Below are 12075 nucleotides of genomic sequence, written 5' to 3'. Positions count from 1 at the left end.
ATTGTTTGCATGTTTCGTCTCTCTTAGCAGTTGGATTCAGAAGCCGAGGTTCAGGAAATTCCTTAACTTGAAGGCAACAATACTCCAGTTATTGATTCAAGTGTTCCTACTTCTCCTAAAAAGCATAAAAGATCAGCACTTTCTGAAAATGATTTTGGCCTTGGGAGGGAAACATCAGACATTTGGAAATACTTTTCCAAATTTTTTGATAAAGATGGTAAGCATAAGTCAAAATGTAGTTTCTGTACTAAAACTTTTGCTTCCGATACTAAGAAAAATGGAACTACTACATTATGGAACTATTTGAATATTGTTTGTAAGAAATCCTCTTTTAGATTCATTGACACAACACAGACGACACTTAGGTCTTACCCAATTAAAGGAAGCGGACAAGAAGGTAATGTTGGTACTTGTAAACTGGAAAGAGTTGTGTATAATGCCAATGAAGTAAGAAGGGCTATTGCTGAATTTATGATCATTGATGAACAACTATTTAAAGTCGTCGATGGGGAAGCTTTTAAAAGATTAATGTCAATTGTTGTGCCTAATTTTGAGTTACCCTCTCGTTTGACTATTGCTACGCAATGTTTAAAAATTTATCATGAGGAAAAAGAAAAGCTTAAAAAGCATATTCAAAATCAACATGTATGTCTCACTAGTGATACGTGGACATCGCTCCAAAACCTAACTTACATGGTTATAACTGCCCACTGGATTGATGATAATTGGAACTTGCAAAAAATAATTCTAAACTTTTTTCAAGTTCCAGATCATAAGGGTGAAATAATTACAAATGGTATTGAGGTTTGTTTGTTAGAGTGGGGAATTGAAAATCTATTCATTGTGACCCTAGATAATGCAACTGCTAATGATGCAGCAATTAGACACTTGAAAGGGAGGATTGAGGATTGGAAAGGAATCGTCTTGGAAAATGACTTTCTACATGTTAGATGTAATGCTCACATTTTGAATTTAATTGTAAAAGAAGGATTAAGTGATCATATTGAGTCTATTTCTCGGGTTAGAAATTCTGTGAAGTATGTTAAGTCCTCTTCTGCAAGATTAGCTTCCTTTAAATCAATTGTTGAAAAGGTAAAGATTGATAGCCATGGCCTTTTGAGTTTAGACGTTGAAACCAGATGGAACTCAACTTATATGATGTTAAGTACATCTATAAAATTTAAGAAGGCCTTTTCAAGAATGTATATTGAGATCACAAGTACCAAAAGTATTGTCTAGATATGATTGGAAAAGCAGCGCACCCAAGTGGGGATGATTGGAAGAAGGTAAAGGTTTTTACAAAGTTTCTTGACATTTTCTACCAGATTACTTTGAAATTTTCAGGAACTTTGTATGTTACTTCAAATTCTTTCTTCCATGAGCTTTTTAATCTTCTTAACTTTATTGTCAAAAATTCTCAAGGTGATGATCAAGTTCTGATTGATATGGTTGTTTAGATAAAACTCAAGTTTGATAAATATTGGGGTGACTTTAATAATATGAATATTTTATTATTTGTCGCTATTGTGTTGGATCCTCGGTATAAGATAAGGTATGTGAAGTTCATTTTTGCTAAATTTTATAGTTCTGTGGCTGGAGATTTGAGATCAAACAAAGTGATAGATACTCTATCTCGCTTGTATAATTGCTATAAAGATTCTTCTGCTGAAAATTCTGATGAAATTTTGGGAGGTCAAGCTAGTACGATGAGTGAAGGTGATACTGGAGAGATATGGAAATCACAATGGAAAAAATATTTGCAAGAACAAGATAATGAAGGAAGAAAGACTGATCTTGAGAGGTATTTGATAGATGATTTGGAGTTGGCCAATGATTTTAATATCTTGTCTTGGTGGAAAGATGCAAGTAAAAGGTATCCAATTGTTTCTAGGATTGCAAGAGATGTTCTTGCAATTCCTGTTTCTACTGTTGCATCTGAATCGGCTTTTAGTACTAGTGGGAGGATTCTTGATTCATATCGAAGTTCTTTATCGCCAAAGACGGTAGAAGCTCTAATTTGCACTCAACAATGGCTCAGGTCAACTCCCAAAGAATGCAACATTGAAGATATTTTAGAAGAAATCTAAAAACTTGAAATAGTTTAAAAAGGTAATTTTATACATTTAACTCATTATGAATATATTTGTATTTGTGAATTACTTAATGCTTAATATTTTATTTTTTTTATCTTTCAGAATATCTCGACAATGTTTTGAGCATTGATTAGATCGGATGATGGAACTGACTTCAACCATATTCTTGTTGCTTAGAATTTGGATGTATTTTTTGATGTGGATGATTTACTTTACCATATGAAAAACTTTTTTATAATATCCTATTATAATTTAATTATTGTAATATAAACTTTGTGACTTTGCAATCATCAGTTAACTTTCTAAAATTGGGGTGATTAAATAACATTAATGTGTGTCTTTGGTGATTAGCTACATCTTCAACTACAAGTTTGCATTTCTTTTTTCACGAGAGATTGTAGATGTGTATTTATTTGGGTAATGAAGTTTTAAGTGCACATGTCTGAGTAGTGAGTGATATAGAAATTGGACATGCTTGTCTAATTTTTCTATGTGGCTAGAAAGGTCATATAACTTCTCTCTTTTAGCTGTACTTTTTGGCTAGAGTTCTAAAGGAGCCAAAAATTTGTTATGTGTTTTTTGTGTAAAGTTGGGACATCTTGTTTCTTTATCCAGTCATTTCATTATTGAGTTTCTCATTACTAGTCATTCAACTGAAAGCAAACTCCTTTCCAAAAGGAATCATAAAGGCCACAACTCATGTATTCTTAAAAAAACCCCGACAAAACCCGAAAAAAAACCAAAAAATCAAAAAAAAACCGACAAAAACCGAAATCTATTAATTTCTATTAATTTGGTTTGGTTTGGTTCAACAATTTGAATAACCGACATATTTGGTTTGGTTTTTTTAAGGTAAAAACTGACCCAAACCGAACCATGAACACGTTAGTCTTACTTCCTTCATTATCTTGTTCTTGCAAATATTTTTTCCATTGTGATTTCCATACCTCTCTAGTATCACCTTCACTCATCGTACTAACTTGACCTCCCAAAATCTCATCAGAATTTTCAGCAGAAGAATCTTTATAGCAATTATACAAGCGAGATAGAGTATCTATCACTTTGTTTGATCTCAAATCTCCAGCCACAGAACCATAAGATTTAGCAAAAATAAACTTCACATACCTTATCTTATACCGAGGATCCAACACAACAGCGACAAATAATAATATATTCATATTATCAAAGTCACCCCAATATTTATCAAACTTGAGTTTCATCTTAACAACCATATCAATCAGAACTTGATCATCACCTTGAGAATTTTTGACGATAAAGTTAAGAAGATAAAAAAGCTCATGAAAGAAAGAATTTGAAGTAATATACAAAGTTCCTGAAAATTTCAAAGTAATCTGGTAGAAAATGTCAAGAAACTTTGTAAAAACCTTTACCTTCTTCCAATCATCCCCACTTGGGTGCGCTGCTTTTCTAATCATATCTAGACAATACTTTTGGTACTTGTGATCAGCAATATACATTCTTGAAAAGGCCTTCTCAAATTTTATAGATGTACTTAACATCATATAAGTTGAGTTCCATCTGGTTTCAACGTCTAAACTCAAAAGGCCATGGCTATCAATCTTTACCTTTTCAACAATTGATTTAAAGGAAGCTAATCTTGCAGAAGAGGACTTAACATACTTCACAGAATTTCTAACCCGAGAAATAGACTCAATATGATCACTTAATCCTTCTTTTACAATTAAATTCAAAATGTGAGCATTACATCTAACATGTAGAAAGTCATTTCCCATGACGATTCCTTTCCAATCCTCTATTCTCCCTTTCAAGTGTCTAATTGCTACATCATTAGCAGTTGCATTATCTAGGGTCACAGTGAATAAATTTTCAATTCCCCAATCTAACAAATAAATATCAATACCCTTTGCAATTATTTCACCCTTATGATCTGGAACTTGAAAAAAGTTCAGAATTTCTTTTTGCAAGTTTCGATTATCATCAATCCAGTGGGCAGTTATAACCATGTAAGTTAGGTTTTGGAGCGATGTCCACGTATCACTAGTGAGACATACATGTTGATTTTGAATATGCTTTTTAAGCTTTTCTTTTTCCTCATGATAAATTTTTAAACATTGCCCAGCAATAGTCAAACGAGAGGGTAAATCAAAATTAGGCACAACAATTGACATTAATCTTTTAAAAGCTTCCCCATCGATGACTTTAAATGGTTGTTCATCAATGATCACAAATTCAGCAATAGCCCTTCTTACTTCATTGACATTATACACAACTCTTTCCAGTTTACAAGTACCAACACTACCTTCTTGTCCGCTTCCTTTAATTGGGTAAGACCTAAGTGTCGTTTGTGTTCAGTCAATGAATCTAAAAAGGGATTTCTTACAAACAATATTCAAATGGTTCCATAATGTAGTAGTTCCATTTTTCTTAGTATCAGAAGTAAAAGTTTTAGTACAGAAATTACATTTTGACTTATGCTTACCATCTTTATCAAAAAATTTGGAAAAGTATTTTCAAATGTCTGATGTTTCCCTTCCAAGGCCAAAATCATTTTCAGAAGGTGCTGCTCTTTTATGCTTTTTAGGAGGAGTAGGAACACTTGAATCAATAACTAGAGTATTGTTACCTTCAAGTTGAGGAATTTCCTGAACCTCGGCTTCTGAATCCATCTGCTAAGAGAGACGAAACAGGCAAACAATGGTCAAGAATAAAAAGAACTACATAAGAGATACAAAAATACTTTACAATTTCATGTAAATTATTTTCAAATTATCCATTTAAAAAAATAACTAGTTGGGGTTAAGACCAAAAAGAAAGGCAAAAACCTGCTCATTTCTCATAATTGTGGTTGCCATCGGTCGCTATCAAGAATTTTAGAGGGAAAGATGAGAGAATTTTGTTTGGCCTGGAAGCTGCGTATGTTTTGTTGTGAAGGGGTGAAAGAGAATCAAATAAACCCTAAGGAATTAAAGACCTTTTGTGTGAACATGCTAAATTAACTTAGGCCTATTGTAGTTAAAGAAATATTTCAAAGGTTAGGCCCAACAGTGTAAAATATTACATATACTGTAAAAAAAAAAATAGAAATAATATACCTATATAAAAATAATTTTTAAAATAGGTATCTATATGATCGGTTTGGTTCGATTTTTTTTATTTTTTATTTTGTATAAAACCAAAACCAAACCATATATTGTCGATTTTTTAAAATTAAAAACCAACCAAGTTAAACCAAAAAGATGTCAGTTTTTTTTCTCGGTTTGGTTTGGTTTTCGGTTTTTGGCGAACACCCCTAACTGCTGTACTAGATACAACGCTCAAATCGTCCACAACCATGAGTAATTGAAACTAGTTATGCTAGTATTACATTGTTAGAAGAAGAAGCCCTTATTTAGGCACTTAAATTAGGGTAAATAAAACTGACCTTAGGAATCGAACAAATTAGGGCAAAATCGAACGGATGATGAACAGAAGAGAGATAACGAATCAGAAGAGATAATCGTGATGGAATGGCCGGACTCTGATACCATGTTGATTACACACTCCCTCACCTTACTCAAGCTCGAGATGAGCAACAATGGAGGCACGAGAGATAGAGAGAGTGCATAACGAAGAGAGAGAAGGAAAATATCTGGAATGAGCCAACCGACTTTATTTGATATATCTGTATTAACAATATATACAAAATTGCCTAACTAAAAATGAATAGCTAAAATAGCTTCTTTACAAATTAAATAACTAGCCACTTTACAAGTATATAGCCACTGGTTACATAATTAACCATCTCAACAATATTTTAAAAAATTTATGAAGATTTTAATAAGTACTTTAACTTTTTAACCATCAACTGAAATAGAGTTGTCAAAATAAATATAGCAGTTTCTTAAAAGCCCACCTCTTTTATTTCAAAGGGAAATGGATTAAAAGATTATTTTTTTTAAAAAAAAACAAGTACTTGCGATCATTCCAACAAAGTAGCAGGTTGATGGGCCTTATATAGGTTGCAGGTCAAGAGGTAATGGTAACTGTCCAAACCTCCTCACTTCACTCTACACTTCTCCCATGGAACGGATTTGAACAATATCCAAAGCAATATTGCCATCACACAATCAGGAAGAAATTAACACCCAAAGTTTACATGAAAAGTTTCCTAGGGAGACATTCAGAAAAACACAAGAAATTAAGGAAGAATGGGATACTTATGGTATGTGTTGGGGATCCAAATAATATACACCATGTATATATCGACATCACCATCAATTGCAATGGAAAGTAATGATTCATCAATGGCATTGTCAGGTCAAGATGATCACATCGTGTTCTGCGTTAGAGATTGCATGCGCATTTGCATGAAGTTGGATGGTGCCACCTCCGGTGAGTGCGAGCATGCTTGTCGCAACGGATGTCGACCATTGCTTGCTCGCAAAGAAATAGGAACCCTTAAAAATTTTAACAGTTCTGATATGACTCTCCCTGAGTAGAATAACCCTATTGACAAACCTGAAAATTTTATAGTATATAACCATAATAATTAGGGTATTTGCGTGATTCATCTATTTTTGCAAGATAGCTAATATTAATAGTATGATGCTTTTTTTTAATTCTAGATCATTTTCAAAAGGTTGAATTCTGTACTCCGTCTTCATATGATACGTTAATCCGTAATCTCATTCATCACGCTAATTATCTGCATTTTTAGCTTTCCCGTTGATAAATTCTCTTGACTTCATATTCTTAATTTCCATGATATTATACTATCCGTCCCATTTGTAGTGTGGCACGCCTTCGCTCAACTGTTGCCTTTAGGCTGTAGACTTCATGAGGGCGACAATATTTATTGTTTGCAACGCCGCCGTTGATCATTTACACGGACTTACAATTTACGATTTAAGTTTTAGATACTTAAATTGCTCGTGGTAGAATAATTAAGCATATATTGAAAAAAACATGCAGTTAAAAGGTTAATTTGATAGAAAGCAAGTTTGACTAACATAACTGCCACCTTTCAAATAATACTTGACTAAGCGACCATGCAAATTCATCTCTGTTTATCTTTTTTCTTTTGTTTTGTTTCTTGAATTGTTCTTGTTTATCATGATGATCTAAGAAAACTAAATCAGTTTGCTTGTTGAGAGGGCAAAGATCGAGAGATATCCCATATTTTGAAGAACTTAATTCTTGTACATGATATATGAGTTTTGCCTTGAAGGCCCAACTGGTATGCAAGAGGAACAAAAGAACTAACAGGGGTTTAGGGCATTTTGGTTGAAGTAAAGTGGGCTTGTACTTTGTATTGTTTTTGCGGGTGAAATTCAAAAATAGGATTTATAAGTGATAATTGAAAAATAGTACAGTTTCAAAAGTAATCGAAATTTAGCCACTTTTCATGTAAAGATAAATCTGAACGAAAATATTGTTCAAAATCCGAAAAATATTCCAGCATAATATACTGGAGTTCGAATTTTTTACATGTAAACTTCCAATACAATATAATGGTCGAGCATAATATGCTGGAAGTTTATACACATGTGCATCAATCTCCAGTATATTATGTTGGAACTTTTCGTGTGTTGGAGTTCTAACATAATATGTTGTAAGTTCATACACAGGTGCATCAATCTCGAGTATATTATGCTGGAACTTTCCGTGTTGCAATAAAATAGTGGCTATTTGTCGATAACTTTGCAAACGCTGGCTATTTTTCAACTATCAGTCCAAAAACTGACTAGCCCGTGTTATTTTTATTGTTTTTTGTTGAACAAGGAATCACACAAGAATCGAATGCTGACATCTTTGCTCGTCGATTCCTTCCTAAAGAATATTCATCTATTAATATTTAAGGCCCAAGAGAAGTTCTATTATTAATGAACTAATTTGAATTCGCATAATAAAAGGTTCACTTTGACTCAAACTCAAGATATCAATTTTTTGTAATTCCTTCACACCCCTATATATTTCTAATAAATGGGGTGTTCTAGGCCCGTGCTATAGTGCAACGCATGAGCGGCCCTTAAGAGCTCCTGTAGCAATCTCTTGTGATGAGCTCTCCCCCCAAAAAATGAGCTAATATCTCGTGCCCGAATGACCACGTAACACACAATACAAAATTGAGAAGAACAAATAATACACTTGAACTTATGTGCTTGGTGCTTGAAATGTCTTGAAGTGCGTGACCCTATTTGGAATGTCTTTGAAATTCGAAACCTAAGATTGAGGAATGAAACAATCCATCGAAGGTGTGGATTTAGTTTATGAGAGATAAAAAAAAGTAAAGGTAAGAAGTCAATTTAATCGGATGTGCAAGGTAAGAAGTCAAGAATGCGACTAATTCTTGACAAAAATTGGATTTAGGAGACATTCATTTTTCCACCGCACCAATCACGGAATAATACATTCTTCCAATATATTATGGGGCCAATCAAAGAAAAGTCAAAACTTTAACAAAATATATTCATGGCGCAATCATGTCGTCTCATGCAAGAAAAATAAAAAAAAGTCTTCAAACGCTAGTGATATAGTTACGTATAAGTAGGAGGCAACTTTACATATATATCCACACTTTTCTCTCTTACATACATGTCTTCACTATAAATTTCATTTTTATGTAGAACATTTCCATGCTTTTTCAGTTCTAATTAGTTGCTCCATTTTCACGAGTGGTTGTGAAAAATACTAATTAGTGAGATCCTTAAAAGAGTTGCCCATGCCCTTTCTTTTTTATTTTCTTTATAGTTTCTCATTCATAGGGTTTCCATACTAGATGTTCAATTAAGCAAGCTGTTCGAACCAAAAAAAAAAAAAAAAATTAAAATCGCATTAACTCATCTTTCTCATTTCCTCACTTTCAAATATATAAAGGATTTTAGTGCGAATCTAATGGAGGAGGAATAAACAGAAATGAAGCAGCAGGCACATAGAGAATTCATAGTTGTTTCATAAATTCATTCCTTCAATTAAGTAAGTTACTTTCAGTCATGCGAATTTGCAATCATTTTTTATGTTTATTTACCCTCAAAATCGGATAACAATTGAATTTGTAAGTAGTTTTAAGGATACGTGATTTAACTTGATACAAAACGACAAAATAGATTGCAATTGGAATAAGTAATGGAAAAGTAAATGCTAACCACACAAGTTAAACAACCTTAGCCCTAGAAGGTTGGCCACCCTCGAGCCAAAAATACTTTGATTGATATTAGAACAGAACAGCAAGAGAATAATAAGAACTTAAAAAGAATAATAATATATTGATTTGGGATGCGTGTTACAATGTGTGAAATGAATTATGATACCCTTTTTTTATAGTAGAGGAGTCCTACTCTAGGTACATTTCCATAAAAACTAAAAATCTCTTGATTTCCTGATTATCGGTTCCTTACTGATACGTGCCGAAATTCCCATCGCAATATCCGACCGGTCGCAGATATTTCGATCTTCTATTAGTCAACTCGACAATGTTTCTCCGAACTCGTTCGAGGCTAAGGTTGACAGCGGACCCACTGCTCCTCGAAGGCAGGCGTTTCGACCTCGGGTTCTAGATCGGTGGGACTTGAGGTTGATCTTCAGTCCTTGGTTGTCACGTTCCAAGCCTAATCTACCAAGTTGTAGGCGAACTCAATTTCGACCGTATTCAGATAGTACCCTCATTTTTCGGAGAGTAGATGACGAGAAACGACAAGAACTTCTGATCCTGACTTCGATATTTTATGACAGAAACGACAAAACAGTCGATACGTCTCGTCAGTCAAGTCTTGATGGCATTAAATACCCGTCAGTTGCTGGTCGGCCACTCCCTGATGTGAACAGTCGCTAAGAAACTATAAATACCCCCCCTCATTAGTTCATTCAAACTTTACTTTCAAACATTCTCACCTCGTACCTTAGAAATTTCAACACTTCCAAGCATTGATTTTCTGGTTACTCTGAAATTCTTTTATAAGAACTTCTGTTCTGTCTATATCCCAAACCATCAAGCATACTCTCTTAACTTCCTCTTTTCCCCTCATTTTTCAAGGAAATAGCAAAGACTTAAAAATCCGTTCCCTAAAAAGAATCTCCCTCTTCCTCGCGGCCGGCTACCAAGGAAACCGTCTCGCGCACTACTGTCAAGGAACCGACACCGGAGCCTCCTCTAAAAATGTTTATTCCTGAGGGATGTCCGGTCAATGCCGACTTCAAGGTTGAAAAACCTTCTTCCATACCAGGCCGATATGAGGCAGTCTCGAGGTATATCTGCTCGATCACCGAGGATGTTCTATCTAAAGTAAAAAAGATTGCAACTGGGTTGACAAACATATGGTGGTTCCAGAACCTGACGAAGACATCACCACCGACGACGAGGAATTTTTTAGTGTTTACACTTATCCCTTCACGTCGGGTCCCTTGGACCCGCTCATTAACGACTTCTGCAAGAGATATGAAGCAACCCTTGGTCAGATTCACCCTACTTTTTAGAGGATCGTAATCCTCCTTCGTTTCTTTATGAGAAAGATCGAGGGGTTCCCTTTCACTATCAACCACCTTATGCGTTTATACAGTCCCCGACTCTACCGAGGAGGACTGATCAAGCTCGCCCGTCGGGCTAGTAAAGTTGTGTTCTCGAGTATCGATAAAGATACAGATCAAGGATGGCTAAGCCGTTTCGTCTGAGTGAGGACCTCAGACTTGATCCCGTCCGAGCACATGTCGTTCCCTGAGTAGTGGAACATGAAATGTAAGTATATAATTTTGCTTTTAATGTTTTATTTATCGCCCTTTTCCTTCCTTCTTATCAGTCCTGTGATGGTGTAACTGTTGCCCGAATCCCGAACGCAGTTCCCCGACTTAAGGAGTGGGTCAAGGGCATTGTATCGCAAAGGCCTTATTCCGAGCGCTCGTGGTGCGAGATTTCAAAGGGCCGATGGGAGGCTCGTTCGTATGGTGAGATCTCTTTCATAAGTGATATTTGGTTTCCTCTTTGCATGATTGAGTCGTTACTTGTTTTATTTCTTTTTGCAGGTTTACCCAAGGATGCTTAAATGAGACCTCCATCCGGTAGTGACGATCTCCCCACTCAGTCCCCTGCTCCAAAACAAGGTAAAGAGAAGAAAAGAAAAAGGACCCCAAGTTTTTCGAGCTTGGAGAAGAAAAAGCCAAAGAGAATGCTGGTGCGTAAGCCCAAGGAAAGCACCAACGCTCGAGCACCACCTTCGGGTTCTCTCTATCAGATGAGGGATGAATCCCAAGAAGAACAAGAAAAAGAAACCTTCAATCTGGTGACCCGAGTGTAGACATGACTCGGAGGGCAAGGGGCCTCCGAACCAGAGGGAGACGATGCCAATCTTTATCGATCTAGGGAGGTGAAGGAGGAGGCCGAGATCGAAGCTTCGCGGGACGTGGGCAGTGCGCCGAAGGAAGATCTCGGTGCAATAGAGATCACCGAGTCACCTTCGTTCACTGAGTCCATGTACAATGAGGCTCAAACGGTGAAAGAATGTCCCAATGAGGGAGTCCTCGGAGCGGACGATCCCTTCCGCGGCTTATTTGATGGAGTGGACTCTACGGCCACGGATGGTGTCACCGTTTTGGGTAATTTAGAGATACCGAGGAAGAACCCATCTTCGGGAGTAACCGAACCTTCCTCGAGTCCCAAATTGGTCAATCGATTCCCTGCCCCGAGTGTGAATCCTGGCCGGAAGCGATTCATCACTTTCTCCCTTTCGGAGGACTCCCGAGTCCTCTCTGCCCCCGTAGGGGTGGCTATTTATCTTCGGTGTATGGTGATCGAGGATGATCAGGCCAAGATGAATAAGGTGGATGCATCTTGTCTGTTCAACGAAGCGTAACAGGCATTAAATTGGGTAACTTTAGATATTCCTCAATGGTTCTCAATTTGTACTTAGGCTATTTTGCAGATAACTCTAACATTTTCTCTTTGTGTTTGTAGGCCTCGGTGCTTCACCACGAGACTTTTCTTCGATACTGGGATGAACTGAGACAGCTTGAGGCAGGTTCGGAAAAGGGC

This window comes from Nicotiana tomentosiformis, chromosome 11 (genome assembly GCF_000390325.3).
Source record: "Nicotiana tomentosiformis chromosome 11, ASM39032v3, whole genome shotgun sequence".
Taxonomy (NCBI): domain Eukaryota; kingdom Viridiplantae; phylum Streptophyta; class Magnoliopsida; order Solanales; family Solanaceae; genus Nicotiana; species Nicotiana tomentosiformis.
The sequence above is the reverse complement of the archived record's forward strand: the minus strand, read 5'-3'. Positions refer to the sequence as shown.